We start from the raw sequence: 17590 nt of genomic DNA, 5'->3' as shown, positions 1-17590 counted from the left end.
AGAGAGTGAAGCTGTTTATGTATAATATGTCAAAATCCATTCGACTGTCATGTATAACTAAAAAGAACAAATTTTAAAATGTAACCCAAAAAAGAGGGCAGCCTCTCTCTCTGTTCATCTGGCATGCCAGGAGGGAACGGCCCTAAAGACTGCCTGATGTCCAACAGCACTTGTTGGTAGTTCTTACTTATCTGCTCTAGGTTTTTGGTTACAGCACCGATGCAAAGAGGAAATCTGTACTGCAGAAACAGAATTCTGAAAAACCCAGGAGTCTCATCTGGAGGCACCACTTATAGAAAGTAATGAGAAAAGGGTTTCCAAAGCTCATTCCCTTTTTAACCTCTGACTCATCACAGCTGGGGAGAAGACACTTGGTAAAGAAAGGGCTCAGGTGAGTAGACAGAATAGCAATGATACCAAGAACACAGATCTACAAGGTAAGTATGCGTGGAGGGGTTACAGATGGGTAATTAATTACTCATCACGAGCCATACTTGTTTTTCACAAGCATCTGGATTTTTCTACAGCAAGGACTTCATTCTCAATAAACTTTTTGTCTATACCTATTTTTGATACACAAGAGATACTTGAGTGCCCACTTATCATTTATTGAATAAATAATTCATTGAACTAGTAATGCTGGAATTGCTTGCCTGCTCCTTTTGTCACTAGAATCTTGAAAAAAAGAAAAGAATGCTTGTAGCAGTAACCTTAAGTTTGATAGAGTTTAAAAGCCTTATCATATACTGGGGAAATGGAGGTTCACAGAAGAGGACTTTTCTTGATACATCAGAGAAGCATCTCTACCTTGTTCCCCCAAATATAGAATTTTTCCCCTGCTCTATGATACCCTCCTTTCAAGATTTTCTGTGCCTTGTGTGAAACCTATCTTTCTGTTGTTTTTAGAAGTTTCTAAATTGTTCTGAATCTGGGCTTTGCCACTTATTAGTGCCTAATTTTGAGCAAATCCTCAGTTCTTTGCCTGTAGAAGGGTTATAAAAACAGCTACCTCAGAGGGATCGCACAAGGATGTCAAATTGTTGATACTTTGCCATCATTGTAATTAGTTCTCTAAAAATATTGACTGTGAGGTTTCCCAAAGTCAGTAGGCTATAGTGGCCTGAGAGTGATGAGAGAGGCCTGGAGTAAAGATTTGAGAATCACCTTCAGTTTGCATAGATGACAACTGAACCTGTGACTAAATAAGGGAGTTGTTTCCAACCTTGGCTGTGAATTGAGACTTTTACAAAAGCAACATCTGATGTCTACAAAAACAGTACAGCCCCAAATATTCTGAGTTAATTGGAATACAGTGTGCTAACTTTAGCATGCAATACAATCACCTGAAGGCTTGGTAAATTGCTAAATCTGAACCCTGTGGTAAGAGTTTGTGGTTCAAAAGTTCTTTAGTGGAGCTTAATAATTATTTACATTTCTAACATATTTCAGATGATGCCAGCACAGAGGCTGGAAAGATGATTCATAAACATGAATATTCTCCTGGCAGCATATGCATTCTTTTCCTAAGGTTATTTCACAGAAGGAAAAACAATAATTGTATCAATTAGAGATTTCATCTTTTCTTTCTAAGCTCAAAGCCAAGAGTAATGATAGATTGAGAAAAATTCTAAGTCATGACAAACAGGTATTGATATCAAGCATCAAGCGTGGCCAACCAGTGGAACATTTGAGAACACGAAGTAACTAAACAGTTCTAGTTCCACTATCTTGTTTTGCCCTGACATGATTCTGGAAGGAGAGGATTGGGACTGGTAAAAGAGAGCCTGAAAAAGAGGGAGCTGTCAATGGTTTCTGTTCACATGGAAAGTGATATGACTTAGCATTTCCTTCTTTTAAAAATATAGAGGAAGAGCTTATTTTTCACATGGAGTGATATACATTTCACAACTTACAAAGTTCATTTTCTTTACTGTCATTTAAAATTCTAACCCATTTCTGGTAGTTGCAACTTTTTTTTTTTTCCTGGTGAATCCTAATTTTAAATGTTGGAGAGTAAATTAATATATCTGCTACAAGTTACAGGTGGACACACTCAGGGTCTCTCAATTTAACTTTCAGCACCATCCCTCAGCTGTGACTTTTCCAGATTTGATTGGATTCAGGAGGTTCAGTGGCTCCACCCAATTGGGACTTCAACTCTGACCAATCGCATTCTCCCGCCTTCTACTTAAGTCAGCCTGAGGCCCCCGTCCACTCTTTAAGCTGGTGGCTGAGGGAGGATTGGATCTGAGGACTTTGGGTGGGGCCTGGAGCCGGGCAGTCGGGGTTTCTCAAAGTTTCTGTTTTCTGTGGGCTCTTCCCCACACCCTCCCTACTTTCCTGTTTCTATTCATTCAAAGAACGAATTTCCTGCTGCTTAGCTGGAAGAAAGGCAAGAAGATAACCACCTAGGTTATTCCTAGGTCATTCCTCCCTCTCAATCACGGGATGTGCTTGAGAATTCGGAGACTTGGGCAACAGGCTCAACATTCTTTGGCTAACAAAGATGAAACTTGGTGCTGAACCGCGGGGTGAGGGATAAAAAACAAACTTTGGGCTGATGAAATAGTGGAAGCTGTAACGTAAGTCAAGCGAAGCTCGTTCCTTCTGTCCCTGCTCCCTTTCCTGGGGCCGCTAGAAAACCCAGACTTGAAACCTCAGTACTTAAAGGTGGCATCACCAAAGGGCTGGGATGGCGCGTTAACTCTCCTCTCGGTAGGAATGGTGTTTCTAACTATCATTCCTTCCAATGGAAGGATCCAAAAGAACCTTGTGTAGCTGGCTTACCCTCTTAAAAACTATCCTGAATGCCTTTTGCAAGGGAGGATGGTGGGCTGCTATCTCTCTTGTTCTCAATTTCCTAAGTCAAACATCTGAGGCAGGCCCCAAGGAAGTTCCTGGGGAATGGAAACATATTATCCCTAATGCCCTCATATTCCTCATATCCACCGTTGCTGTCCCTCCTTCACATTTCAAACAGTTCTTTCTCTTTCAGAGTATGCGTATATGACCCCTTTAGCCTATACTTTCTCAGCCCCTAACCTTTTCAGTCCCGAGACTCTTCTGACTCAGTTGCTTGTTTGGGGGGACCTTTACTGTCTCTGAAATTCTATACAACATTATAACCTAGCTTTGAGACCAAGTAACGGTTTCTGTGTGGAACCCTAGACCCGTAAGTTCCTTTTCACGTTTATGTGCAACCTACAGACATTGCCTTCAAGAATATACTTCACTAACCATCTTGTAACAAGGTTTTCTACTAATATTCCTCAGCCTACAGCTAAGAGGTCCTTAGTTAACCTCCTAACGTCTAAGCAACAAGATCCCTGAAGTGTATATGGACTAGGGGATGGAATTGAGCCATAGGCTGACACTACCCTTAGAAATTCTCCTATGTGCTACTCCTACGAAGGAATGAGGCAGGTAGAAGCTATAAAATGCATTGACAGTGAGCTCCAAGTACACTTCCCATACAATTTTCCTATCTAAGGACTTCAAATTTTCCTTACTTCCGTCTGCCTAAGGGATGAGCTATGTCATTAATTCAGAAGATCACAGATGCTTCTCATCACTAATGAAACTGGTCCACCTGTGCTTGCTTCTGACAAGTTTATCTTGATCCAGTGTGATGACTTTTTGGGTTGACTCGTGAGGAAACAATCTAAGATGTTCTCATGGGGTTTTTTAATGCAGGCCTTAACTTAGATGAGAAGGTTATACCTGATCAACCACTCACTGGTAGCACTGGGTCATGTGGTGACAAGCAGTAGCAACCATGACCTTTGTGGAAAGGTAGTCAAAACCTGGATCATGAGCTGAGGAAAGACTTACAGCAGGGAAAACGAAGAAAGGGCTTCCAGGCTCAGTAAAACTCTTACACTGGAGTGCCACAGGTGTCTGTAGCTACAAGGATGCCCCTCGGGGATCTAGCTAAGAAACAGGAGCTGCTGTCTCAAAGTACTTCAAGCAGCTGATGTGCGACACTAAATTCCAGTGGAAGTCTTCTAGCTTCTTTTATTAACATTACTTTGCTCTTATTTTGGGATAGCTTATCCCAGAGGAACTGAAGGCTGGTAACTCGCCAGATCTGCATTCCTTAATGATTCTTTCCAGCTAATTAGATCAGGTGAAGGTCCCTTTCAAAGTTCTTTTATAATGGCTCACCTTTCAGCTAAAGTGAGTTCTGCATGTTTGGAAGCGGACCTCTACTTGTGCTATTTGGGTTTGCAGAAGCTGCCCAGGTTGGGGCTCGCTCTCTCCTAAGAGCATGGCAAGTTAACTCTAGATCTCACTGTTATCTTCTATCACTGAAGATCCTAAAACATACTAATTCCTGGAGACTTGAGAATCAAGAATCACTCCTCCTGAGTGGAAGCAGTCCTTCTAGGATTAGGGGAAGTCTGGACTTGCTGCACATACATACTATATTGAAGGCTTATCCATGGTGATACATAACTCCCATAGTCCGGACTAACGACTACAGTGGGAGTTCTAATGAATTCATTTCTAGCCTGCTTTCCAATATGCTTGGTTTCAGGCTACACTGAACTAAAACAGGAATATTACCTTTTGTACTTGTTCTAAGCAGACTTACTACTGGCTGCCTTATCCCAAGCTCTTCATGGAGATAGTAAAATCCATAGGTCTGTTAGTGGGGCAGGGTGGGGGAACAGTGGATGGCTTGTGAAAGCTGTCCACTAGTCTTCCAGATGCTGTGTGGTTTAGACTAGTTTCTTAGTCAGAAAATCTTATCTTGTCTATAATGATGACCAACTGTACGTTTTAAATCACTATCTGACTTGACAACTTTAAACATGTCACTAACAAAGGACCTCTTGTAAAGTCACCCACCCTGTCATTGGCTGCCTAATGTTTCAGAATGCTTCCTCATCTTGGCCCAAAAAGGGAGTTTTAGAATTAAGTTCCTTTTAAAACCTTTTTTTGAACCCAAAATCGTGATTATTGACCTCCAGTTCTGAATCCAGAAACAGTAGGAGAGCTCTATTCCTGCTAGCTTCTACTGCTTGACGAATGCTTCATGATCTCCCTGTTATTGTGAAGGGACTCGTCTACTCCCTGTAGAGAGCAGTATGGGAAGAAACGCTTCAATCCTTCATCTTGATGCCCTTAAAGGGATGCATATTGATTCCTCTGTATTAAAGGGTAAACGCCAATATTTTTCTACAAAGGGATCTTTAATTCTGGGGCCAAAGGATCATAACCTACAGAGGGGAAGCAAGTGACGTTTTTTCCATGAAGCTAGCTAATATCTGCTCAGTCCAGTATCACCTTGGATTGAAAATAGGCAGACGGTGGCTTTGTGTCTATTACATACTCTAAACCAATCCAAGGCAACCTAATATCTGTTGGCAAAAAATTACTGCCATCTGTCGATTCTTAAGCCTCTGAAGTTCCTAAATTGTTTTCCACGTGGGACTCAAAGCCCTGGGGAAATGTGGCTTCCCACCAAGTCTAAGGCCTAGAAGGGTTTCTGATGCCAGACTTCTCCCAGATTATCCTTTGTCCTGAAAGGTTGGAGAGTAACTGGTCCCTTGGTTATACCTTAACTACAGCCCTTCAAAATTTGTCATGATCATAATACTAGATGATCACATTCTATGTCTAGCTTTGGGGGATGATCCCAGGATATCAGCCCAAGTTATAGACCACAGCTATCTTCCAATTTGGAATTACATGGTCACACACGTGTATCCTTAGGATGTGTACCAATCTCTAAATCCCTTCTTCCAGAAAGCCCAGCTATGAGCAAAGGCATTTAGGAGTCATCTAGACGGTGTTGCACTCACGTGTTTTACCATTCGGCTCCAATTTTACCCATTCACTTGTCTAAAGATGCTGTGGGAACACTAACTCTTATTAAACCTGGGAGGCCATCAACTGCACCAAGCCAAATAAACCAAATCAACAGTTTAACCATAACTTAATCAGTGACTCTACTACAGCAGAAAAGTCTATAGCCAGTTAACTGACTTCAGCTATAACCTAGCTTTATAACTAGTGTACTAAGCTATAGCAAACTAGGTTTTCTATTACTTTTAGACTATAAATACTGATCATATTGTTAGATGGGGACTTCAGAACCTAGTATCGTTGAGAGCTGCCTGACCTGCAAAACTCTGGGCTCTCTGCCTCAATGTGCTCTACATTTAACGGGCCTAAAGAATTTCTCAACACCACAGATACCTACTTTGGAGACCCTATGTCTTGTCAGGCTTGTGTTGAACTACTTCATGAGTAATGTCCCAATTGTAAGAAGTCCATGTCAAAGCACCTTGGCAGGAAAAACTCAGACTATAGGTACTTGAACTCAATAGGGGGGTTAAGTCTAGTCACAGGCTCAAAAGTAGAAATGAAAACTGAAAGGAAACACTACATGGGAATGATATTTCCAGAGCAGGTATGTCACTTCATTTAGACTGCTGGAATCAAACTGGATAGCTTATAAACGGTAAATGTATTTCTTAGTTCTGGAGGCTGGGAAACCTAAGATCAAGACAGATGAGATTGTGAGAGCCCAATTTCTGGCTTAGATAGGATCTTCTTGTACATAGGAGACTTCCTTAGAGAAAGATTCTCTGGGGCACCTTTTTACAAGGTGACTACTACCAGTCATGAGAGCTCTGCCAATCGCCTCATAAATGTGTCACCACCTAGAACAAGCTGCTCAAACTACTGAACTTAACACTGACAGATATCCTGACATACAGATGTTCTGACCATAGCATGTAGATGCCATAAACCTCATGCCTGTTGCCTTTTCTCTAAGAAACAGTAATGTGTCTCTCCCTTTGTGGTCTCTTTGAAGAAAGAGAAGGAAATCAAGTTACTAAAACCACAAATTGGTAGGGAATTCTGGGTTATAGAACCTTGATTAATAAATCTAGGGAAGGGACTTGGAAAACAGGACTCTGTGGACATGCAGTGAAAGGAGTTACATGCTGTTTATCAGTTTTTTTCAGATAACAATGGGATGCCTATATAAAGACCTATTACAAGGAAATGGCTCCTGTAACTACGGAGGCTAAGACCTCAGAACTGCAGATATCGAGCTGAAGAGCCAAGACGGCTGATATTGTAGTCTCTGTCCAAGTATGAAGGATGGGGAGCCAGGTAGACTCTTAATCCAAAAGCCAGAAGGTTTAAAACCAAAGAACAATCTCTTCTCTTCTCCCTCTGCAAACTTTATTCTCCCTTTACCACATGAGAGAATCTCTCCTTTTTGGGGGGAGGGAGTGGGGGGGTCTGGTTTATTTTACTTAGCATCATAATGAATGATATGATGGCATTTGCTGGTAATGGATGCACTGGAGAATATCATGCTATCTTGAAGTACTGACCTAAAGCTTCAGGATGATACTCTTCTGCAGCTTCAGTATATAACTCCCAGACGGAGCTCCACTCTACTCTTTAGACCCAGGTAGAGTGCAGAATACTAAAATGGTGCTCCTAGATAAATCTGGATATGTCAGACACCACTAGTTGTCTTCACCCAATAGTTGTGAAATGGTATCCTATGTGCAACAGGACTTAACATGTAAAAATGACTTTCTGAACACGAGGGGATAGGTCATAGCAGGCATCTCGGTACCTCAGGTACCAATGAGTCTCGCGTCAGGGTTAGGTGTCCCTGAGAGGCTCAACAAATATACAAAGAAGCTGAGTTACGGTGAGTTGGATTTATTTTTATGCCATTTTTTTCATGTCCCACATCCTGAAGCTGTAAAGTTTAGTTTAAGCACTGCTCTAGTACCCCTCCAAGTCCTTGCTATCCTTAGCACATGTCTAGTGGAATCCATTTACATCCTGAATATGAGCTCACCTGGAGAGCAGCGCAATCTCGGCTTCTACTTATCAAATTTCTACCATGTTCTCTGGCCAATGTCTTGTGTTCAGACATAGCTACTACATATTAGGCTGTCTTTTTCATATGTATAGGGAATACCTGGCACCTATGGCTCCTAGCTGAGTCTTCAACAGACTTCTCGGTGCCCCAGCCTTTATTAGCACAACAGCAATACCATGGACATTGATAGACTTAAATCCACATTTAGTAACTGGTAGTCATCTTACTCATTCTGGCCACACTGTTCTTTTGACTATTTAAAGATGGGAAATGGGAGGACTATTTCAAACAGCTGAACATTGCCAGGATATTAAGTGTTACCATGTACCATGAAGACACTTCAGTTTACTTCCATACAGCCATCCATGTGCATCTACTTCACATCAACTTGTCACAGATCATCAATTTTTCCACTTCAGGCCACTGACCAGCCAAGCCACTTTCCGCTGCCTGTCAGTGTATATACTAACAAATGAATTTTTGTCACACAACTGACAACCACATTCTCTCCCTTAATCAATACCCAAATATCTTTCAAGCTTATCCTTAAATAGGGTTGTTCTGCAGTTAATATCACTTCGTGCTTGCTTGTACCCCAAGTAGATCCATCTGCCAACCAAACTTGGGCACTAGTGTATATTCCCATGCTCTAGAGTAGGAGCCTCAATGACATCAACTCGTTACATTTCGATGCTTGGTTGTCTAGTGGGCACTTGTTGGACATCTTAATCTCTTGATGTGTTCTGCTCTGTACTGCTCATACTACCTTGTTGCAAAGTGAGTGTTCCCCGAGGCAAAACTCTTTACCTCATCTGAAGGGAAAAGGTTTGTAGACTCAGAAGAGTCTATAGAAGACAAAGCACTTGCTAAACAGATGCATACCACATGATGCTGTTTGCTCTAATCGACATCAGAGCAAACAGCTTAATTGGAGCTGCTAACTGGCCAAACTTGGTAGCTTCAACCTTAACCCAAGATCCATCTAGCTTTTTCAGGTTCCACATAGGAGTTGTTCATGAAGGGAACAACATCTCTGCATCCTCGGTCATCTAAGTATCACCAACTTCATCCCCTTCAAAACCTTAACCAACCTGTCCTGGAAAGGGAAGCTTCAGCCTTCCTCTTGGCCTTCCCTCCCCACCCTACCACCCACTTCCCACATGGGCAGTGGGAATGGGGTTCCCCTCAGTGGAATGGGCTGGGAAATAATAAAAGCTGAGAAAACCAGAGCGGCAGGAGAAAACGGAGTAGTTTTTCTAAATGCGAGGGCATGATAAAGCTGACCAGACTGAGCTTCTGACAATGGATCCCATTCCTGCTTTATATCAAAGACTGTATAGAACCATCACTTCCTAAAAGTTAAAGGTGGGCTGCTCAGTTCCTAATGGGTTATGCTCCTCTGTTACTATGAGGAACCTTCCTAGCAGAGCAGTGAGAAGTCACATGCATTGGGCAATTTATTGCCATGGGAGACAACAGAAAGTTCCCAATGCCAGGCCTGTTCTTCCCTGGCTTCCATGCCAAGAGAAGGTCCCATGTATCTGGATGGCTTCCTGCACTACCCCTCAGCCATAGGTCAAGATTCTGAGTAGTCATATAGCTACTGATACATTCAGGGAAGCAGAACGTGGACATGATGCATCTCGGCACCAAAGGATCAATCATGAACTGGCTATACACTATCCCCCTATGAGCTTAAAATTCACTAACTACCTGGTTCTCTTCCCCCACTGGAAGCCATAATAATCTTTAGACTTCTGGATGTCAATGCTATCCGAGGCTTAGAATAAACACTCCTCAAATGTTCAGGTAATTATATGCCAGAAAACAAATGGCCATAGGTATCCTTGGGAAAGACTGGATGAATCATTAATAGGCTTTCATCACTAGGCTTTGCCAGGTACTTCCTCAAAATACATTCATGTGTCTCAAGTGTGAACTCCCGGACCTAGGATCATGAATATTTAATGGAAAAACCACTTGGCAATTTCATTAACCTTATTTATACGTCGTTTGTATCGTTTGTGTTTGTATTCTACAAATGGCTATTATACTATCATTTCCTTCAATACCTTATCCCAATACAAAATGACGTCTAAGTTTACATGGAACTGCTACTAGGGGTTCTCTACCACCAGGGATGAGGTCCTTATCAAATGGTCAGAAGGTGTTAGAACTTACTGTGAGAGCTTGGAGAGCACACATTAACTGTTGTTCAGGATGTTAAGTCCCTTGTGCATTACAATCATTAAGGAACGTCCTGTAGAAAGAAGCAAAAGTGGGCAAAATCAAGCAGTGATGGCCTTGGCCAAATGTACCAGGAGCTCTGGTTTCTGAATAGCTACTGCCCCGACTTGGCTCACATTAATCATGTTTTTCTAATCCCATGTTGATCAGCCACTACCCATGGACTTCTCTAGAATGTGACCTTAACTTGAGATGATCACTGAAGAAGCGAATAACTGAAGCCTCTCCTAAGTTAGGGCAAAAGTCCATCAAAGTCCAAATTGACACAACAGTATCACTACACCTGGTAAAGAAACAAGTGAAAAATCACTAATTCTGAACTTCACTTTCTGGGTTTCTAGAGTCTAGCCAATTCCAAGTTTTAAATGTCAATTTATAAAATTGATAAGTGAATGGAAGACTTTACAGGTTATTTGACACAGAACTTTAAACCTCAAACACATGAACCTTTAAAGACGACTACTAGGTAGGTGCCTGTAGAGAAGTAACTTAACTACTGGTGCATGTAGAAGGGAAAATAATCTGAAATATTGTCTTTGTCCAGACAAAGTTCTGGTACAACTAGGCCATGTTGGGCCCCACATTTTTTTTCTTACTAATTTATGCTTATACTTTCAGTTAACATGCATCCCACTTGCTTTGGGTATCCACACTCTGCCTTTTGTGCACTCACTTGTCTTTAGGCTAAACTTTTCTCTAGTGCAGTGCCTTCTGACACATCTGAAATTTCTCTTCAAGGTAACCTCAACTCATCCCAGGCTGGCTCTTCATGTTTATCTTCTATTTGGATTGACCTTCTTGGACCCCTGTCCAGTTTCAACTTAAAAACCTCATTTTCAGAATCCTAACTCTAACTCATGGATTAAGCAATCCATACCTGGTTGGAAAGGATTCCATAAGATCCTATAAGATCCTATAAGTCAAAAGTAAATGTTCAAGCCAGTGGGTTGGCTCCTGGTCTTAGTATGGGGCTGTTCAAAGTCCTTAAAAAAAAAAAAAACCTAATATGAACTGCAGCAAACTCGGGTCTTATCTGCAATAGGACAAGCATGTAATTCCAGTTATCCAAAAGTCTGAGGCAGGATTGCTAGTTTGAGGCCATACTGGGCGACTTGATGAGACTCTCAATTCTTCAAAGGGAGAAGGGAACTAGGTAGCATTTCGGTGACGGTGCCCCTGGGTTCAATTCCCCAATACCACAAAGAATCTCCTTGGCCTATGGTTAGCCCCTTATTTCCTTCTCCATAAAATAGTTCCTCCTTCCCTACCCTTCCTCTCAATCTTAGATTAAAGAAATGGCTATGTGACAGGTTGTCCCACTACTACCAATATGGACCATGGGTTAGGTGAGAGGAATGGGGATAAGACGAGCTTTTTCAAAATCCAGAAAACCTTCCAATCACCTTAAGGCTCTTCTTAACCAGTCTGACAGACATCATCTTGTGTCCATTGAGAGCATTAACCATACCTGAAGCTTCTGGAAAAAATAAACTCAGTACCTGTCTTCCCTGGACCTACTGCTAGCTTTCCTTAAAGATTCTTTAACGTCTTTACTCATGATTAATTAATTTACCTGAAGACCCGGCTGATACTTGTGACTTACCTATTATCTAGGTACCCTGAACCTGTTGATTTGACTTCTTTAATGGAAATGTTTGGCAAGCAAACATCTGCCTCGTGAGCTAACGTGACTATATGCAAATCCTCAGGTTGAGTCCTTATTTTAACATACCGGAGAATCGGCCATCACATCTTCTGGGTCGAAAATTTCTCAGCCAGATATTAGAAACACAAAATGTTTCCCTCCTGAAATGCAGCCAAATTTAAATCTGTCACAAGGATGTTAACTAGTCTAAAATGGACTAATATTGAGTTGAGCTAGGAAAGCTATTATCCAATTGCAGAATCCAGGTATATTTGAAGCTATTCGATATTTAATACCGACTAGTGTGTATTCAAGTGGCAGTGTCATGTTTAGGAAAGAATCCTTCAGGAACTGGAGATGTGGTCACAGGGAAAGCTATGGAAGCATCCTGTCAAATGAATCTCCATAGTTATCCCTCTTTCACACATCAACACATATCTTATATATCTTAAGATATATAGCTATAAGATAATCTTATATCTTATATCTTCAAGATAAGCACCTACCTTGAGGACTGCCCTCCTGGAGTCCTCCTGGAGTCCTATCTCCTAAGAGAAAATTGCCCCTGAAATTTGTAAACTTACTGCTGAATACATAGAAATGTTTTTTATAGTGGGCATCTTGGACCTCTGGGTATTTCACACTGCATGTTCATCATGGAACAATCCCATTACTCTGATCTTATATAGCTTCATTCAAATCTTCTGTAGATACTATCATGAAGTAGGCTTTCAGAACGGACTGTCCTTTTCCATTGAGATAAACATAATTCATGTTCCTCTTCACAAGATTAAGTATCTGACAACGTTCTCCAAAACAACACTAATAGTGTGTTGGACTCTTAAATCAATGGGGTTTGTTTTAAAGATCTCTGCCACCGCTAACAACTTCACCTTCTGCATGTATACCTGAGGAAAGTATGTGGCTTCATTTTTTTTCCACAAGTCCTTAATCACAATTCTCGACTCCTGCTCTACATATTATACTTCCTACAATCACTTAACCAACCATGACTATCAGGAAAGATTGTCAGTAAAATTATATGTGAAAGTGTTTAAAATGACAGCCTTGACTGAAAACAGCTTAGGCCTCAAAAGCAATTTGTCAGTTCTTGAACTATGGTAACCCTAGGTACAAGGAAATTCCAATGTGACTCTGAAGTGAAAGTTTTCACAAATTCAAGTATATTATAGCCGCATTCTCCATAGGAATCTAGATCTTTGAGGCTATCATTCCATGAGCTCTCTTTATAAGATGAGGTATATTACCCACTAGCCTCCTAGATTTTTCTAGGCTTAAATCTGTAGCAGGTAATTGACTAATCTTAACCAAGGTGAGGGAATGGGTTCTCCCCCCACAGAGGGATGGGGATGGGGATGGGGTACCTGAGATACCATGAAATAAAGACAGAACACATGATGCTGCCCCACCCCCGGCTCTGAAACAAAAGGTAGCCCATGCTTGCCTTACTTATACCAGAACACATCAAAGAAATTCTACAGAAAGCTCTTCACCAGGATAGAGGTGGGGGCAGGTAAGCTGCTTGGTTCCTAGCAGATCTCCAGTGCTGCATGGGACCATTAGCAGAGCTGAGGGGGAGTTCACTTGTACTTGGGAGATCTTACCCAGTGGGACTGCCACGGGAAGTTCCCAGTACTAGACCTACCCCCTCACTGGCTCCAATGCTGAAAAAAGATCCTCTTGCATCTTATGGATGGCTTCCTGCAGACCTTAGGGTCTTTAACTATAAAAAGAGCTGGACCCTAAGCACTAATAGTGTTTCCAAAGCCATGTTATTTGACTGAGGTAAATTACAAAACTCTAACAAACCTTTATCTGAACCCTAAGTCTCCATGTTAAGTGTTTCCCCCTTCTCACTGGCTCTACTTCCAGTGAAGTATCAAGCACTTGATAGACACTAGTATTGCTCTATGTATATACGTGACTGTATGAGCAATCTGACTCTGCAACCTGTACACAGAAAAATGAGAAATTATCATACACTTGAATCAAATGTGGTATATGTCAAGATCACTGTACTGTTACGTGTAATAAAGAACTGAAAAAAAATCAAAGACAGCAATTAGAGCCAACTTTTTGCCTCTACTTGGTACTTTCTTAGTAAAACTTGGAACCTTTATACTTGTATGCTTAAAATCAAACATTTTCCCTTTAATTGGTTTTAAGTTCACTTATAGTGTCCTTGCTTTCCATCAAGTCAAACTTAGTTTTCCTATAAAATGCTTTGAACTAAGTACCTCAGACACATAATAAAAGTATGCATTATAAACTTGAAGATACAACAAAGACTAAACATTGCCTTAGTAAATGATTTTAGATTCTCCATTCAGAGGTGCTTATCACATCACAAAAATTAAATTATCCAAAGACTCTCCAAGGAAACAAAGAATCTGGCAAAAATTTGAATTGGGCTAAACAAAAGTGCTAATCCAGCTACTAAATAGGCAACTTTTCTACTGGGGAAAACATGTGACAAACACAAATTGTGATTAGAGCATTCCACAAGGCTATCATACTATGACAACTAGTATGTCCATGCTATGCTGATAGCAGCTGGATGTTCAGAGGTCCCCAAGACCCCTTGCAGACTTGCAAGTCTCTAGAAGGACTTGCAGTACTACCATCATACTCATGGTTATGGCTGATACAATATAAGAACTGGATATTAACAATCCCTTAACCTTTGCCACTAAGATGTTCAAATAACAATGTTACTTTGTCTTTGAAGACTGAAGCATAAGAGCTTTCCGTATCAGTTTCCATTTGTATTACAACTAGGTCCTTAACAAGCTTTCTACTTGGGCATGTTACTTATTGCAATCAACTTGCTAGGATCATTGTTATGGTTAGATACGTGGCATTCCCCCAAAAGCTCATGTGTGAGACATGCACAGATTTAGAGGTGAAATGATGTGTTTGAGAGCCCTAATCCAATCATGTGCAACCGATTAGATTAACTGACCCTAGGATGTGGGTCATTGTGGGCCTGCTTTGGGGATATTTTGTATTGTGAGTTGAGCTTAGTCTGTTTCCTGGTGTGATGTCTTAAGCCACTTCCACATTTCCTCCACCATGATCAGTCTTGCCTCAAACTCCAAAGAGTGGAGCCACCCATCTATGGGTTGAGACTTGAAATTGTGAGCCACGAATAAACCTTTCTTCCTCTAATTGTTCTTGACAAGTCTTTTTGGTCACAGGGGTGAAAAAGCTGACTAAAACACATATAAACAATTGTTGTAAACATTTTTCTGAATAACTTTCAACCTTTATAGTACTAACAGTTTTTCCAAAATGTAAAAACCTAATTCATTGGTGGCTTCCTATGTTTATTACAGCCCCATGCTTCCTACTTGAGAAACGTGCCTGATCACCAACTGTTCCAATGGAAACTGACTCATGTGTAAGGTACTTTTTAGAATTGAATAAAGTACTAAATAGTTCTTTCAGACAACTACTTGAACTTGTATTTTATCAACGCTTATCTAAAGTTTCTTAGGATTGTAAAGTAACTAGACTATAGTTTTCATTCTCTATTTGCATTACATTGAATACTTGAGCAAAATTTCTACCAGAATAATGTAAAACTATGAATGCTAATATAATAAACATAATTGTGAAGCAATGTTTTAAAATTTAAACAAAACAAATAGAATTAAGAACAAACTGTGATCTCAATAGGCACAGAAAAGGCTTTAATAAAAATTTTTACTAAACTGCAGAAACTAATGGAGAAAGGAATATTTTTTTTCCACAAAAACACAACATGTGACAAACCCAAAGCCAACATCCCCTTAAAGGGGGAAAAGCAAAGTCTTTCCTCTAATCTGAGAATAAGCCAAGAATGTCCACTCTCACCATTCCTAGTCAATATAGTACGTGACAGCTTGGCCAGAATAACTGGGCAAGAGAAGGAAATAAAAGGGATACAAATATGAAAGTCAAACTGTCACTGTCTGCAGATATGATGTATACTTTATCAGCTCTAGAAGCTTATCTTTTTCTAAGGAATTCGGCAAAGTAGCGGAACATAAAATCATTGGTACATAGCAGAGCTATTGGATTTTTTTTAATAAACTCACTGAAAATTGGAAAGGCTACTTTCAAAACAGCTTCTTAAAGTTCCCAGAAATCTAAAGAGGTGAAAGACCTCTACAAAAAGTTACAGAACACTAAAAAACTGAAGACACAAGATGGAAAGATCTTCCATGTTCTTGAATAGATGGAATTTACACTTAAAAGATAACATTACAGAAAGCAATATGCAACTTCACTGTAATTCCGATCAAATGACACTTCTCAGCTGGACTTGGTGGGACACCTGTAATCCCAGCAGCTCAGGAAGCTGAGACGAGGAGATCACAAGTTCAAAGCCAGCCTCAGCAGCTTAGGCCCTGTCCCAATTAAAAATAAATTTAAAAGGCTGGGGATGTGACTCAGTAAAGAAACCCCTGGGTTCAATCCCTGGTGTTTTAAAAACATCTTTCAGAACTGGAAAAGTGCTTTGGCCATTTTGGATCCTTGTTTATTCCACATAAATTTTAGCAGTCTTAAACAATGAAAGAAATGCTGGAGTCATCACAATACCCAGTTTCAAATTACACTATTGCTGGGGCTGGGGATGTGGCTCAAGCGGTATCGAGCTCGCCTGGTGTGCATGCGGCCCGGGTTCGATCCTCAGCACCACATACAAAGATGTTGTGTCTGCCGAGAAGTAAAAAATAAATATTAAAAAAATTCTCTCTCTCCCACTCTTTAAAAAAAAAAAAAAATCAAACTACCCTATTGCTATAGTAACAAAATGGCATGGTATTGGCATTAAAAGACATGGACCAGTAGAATATCTATGAAGTAGTTACCTGATCTTTGACAAAGGTGCCAAAAACATGGAGAAAATAAACAGATGTCCAGTTACCCCAGCACCATTTATGTGTAAAACGAGATTCCCTATCTGACCCTGCAGAAAATGAACTCAAAATGAATCAGACCTAGGAATTGGAGCAAAAACATCGTACCTGCAAAATAGTTAACACACCAACATACAGGCATAAACAATGACTCTCAATTCTTTGTTGAGATTTAGTCCTATTAACAGGCTGACAGCAAATTCCTTTGCTGTGCAGAAGCTTTTTAATCTAGCACGAAGCACCTACAGAATGGGAGAATCCTCTTGCCAGCTACTCATCCAATAGGACTCCCATTCAAAATATATGAACTTAAACTTAATATAAAACTGTCAAATGGGCAAATGAATTAGATAATTCTCAAACACAAATGGCTGGGGTTGTACACTTGTACAACCACCATGTAAATTGTTATAGAATTTCATCAAGCCTATGAAATGGAGCTGCCATATGATCCAGCTATACCACTCCTTGGTATTTTCCCTCAAAGTCTGTATACTAGTGATACATACACCATTCTTAGACTGGTTCTATAACTTGGCTATTGTGAATTGTGCTAAGTAGGTTAGATGAATGGGTAAAGAATGTGTGAGGCATGGGTTTGATCCTCAGCAACACATTGAAAATCAAATATAGGGAGGGAGAGCATAGGAGGAAAACCACCTCTAGATAGGGAAGAGAGGTGGGAGGGAAAGGGAGGGAGAAGGGGAATAGCATGGATGGTGGAAGGAGACCCTCATCATTATACAAAATACACATATGAAAATGTAAATTTGTCAACATACCTTATATACAGAGATGTTACCTTGTGGTATAAAGATGTATTAAGAAGCTAATGCAAAAAAATCAGAGCTCATGCATAATGGCAAAAAAACCACAATGGAATTTTATTTGGTCATAAGGAATTATCAT

The sequence above is a fragment of the Callospermophilus lateralis genome, chromosome 2 (assembly GCF_048772815.1).
Source record: "Callospermophilus lateralis isolate mCalLat2 chromosome 2, mCalLat2.hap1, whole genome shotgun sequence".
Lineage (NCBI taxonomy): Eukaryota > Metazoa > Chordata > Mammalia > Rodentia > Sciuridae > Callospermophilus > Callospermophilus lateralis.
The sequence above is the reverse complement of the archived record's forward strand: the minus strand, read 5'-3'. Positions refer to the sequence as shown.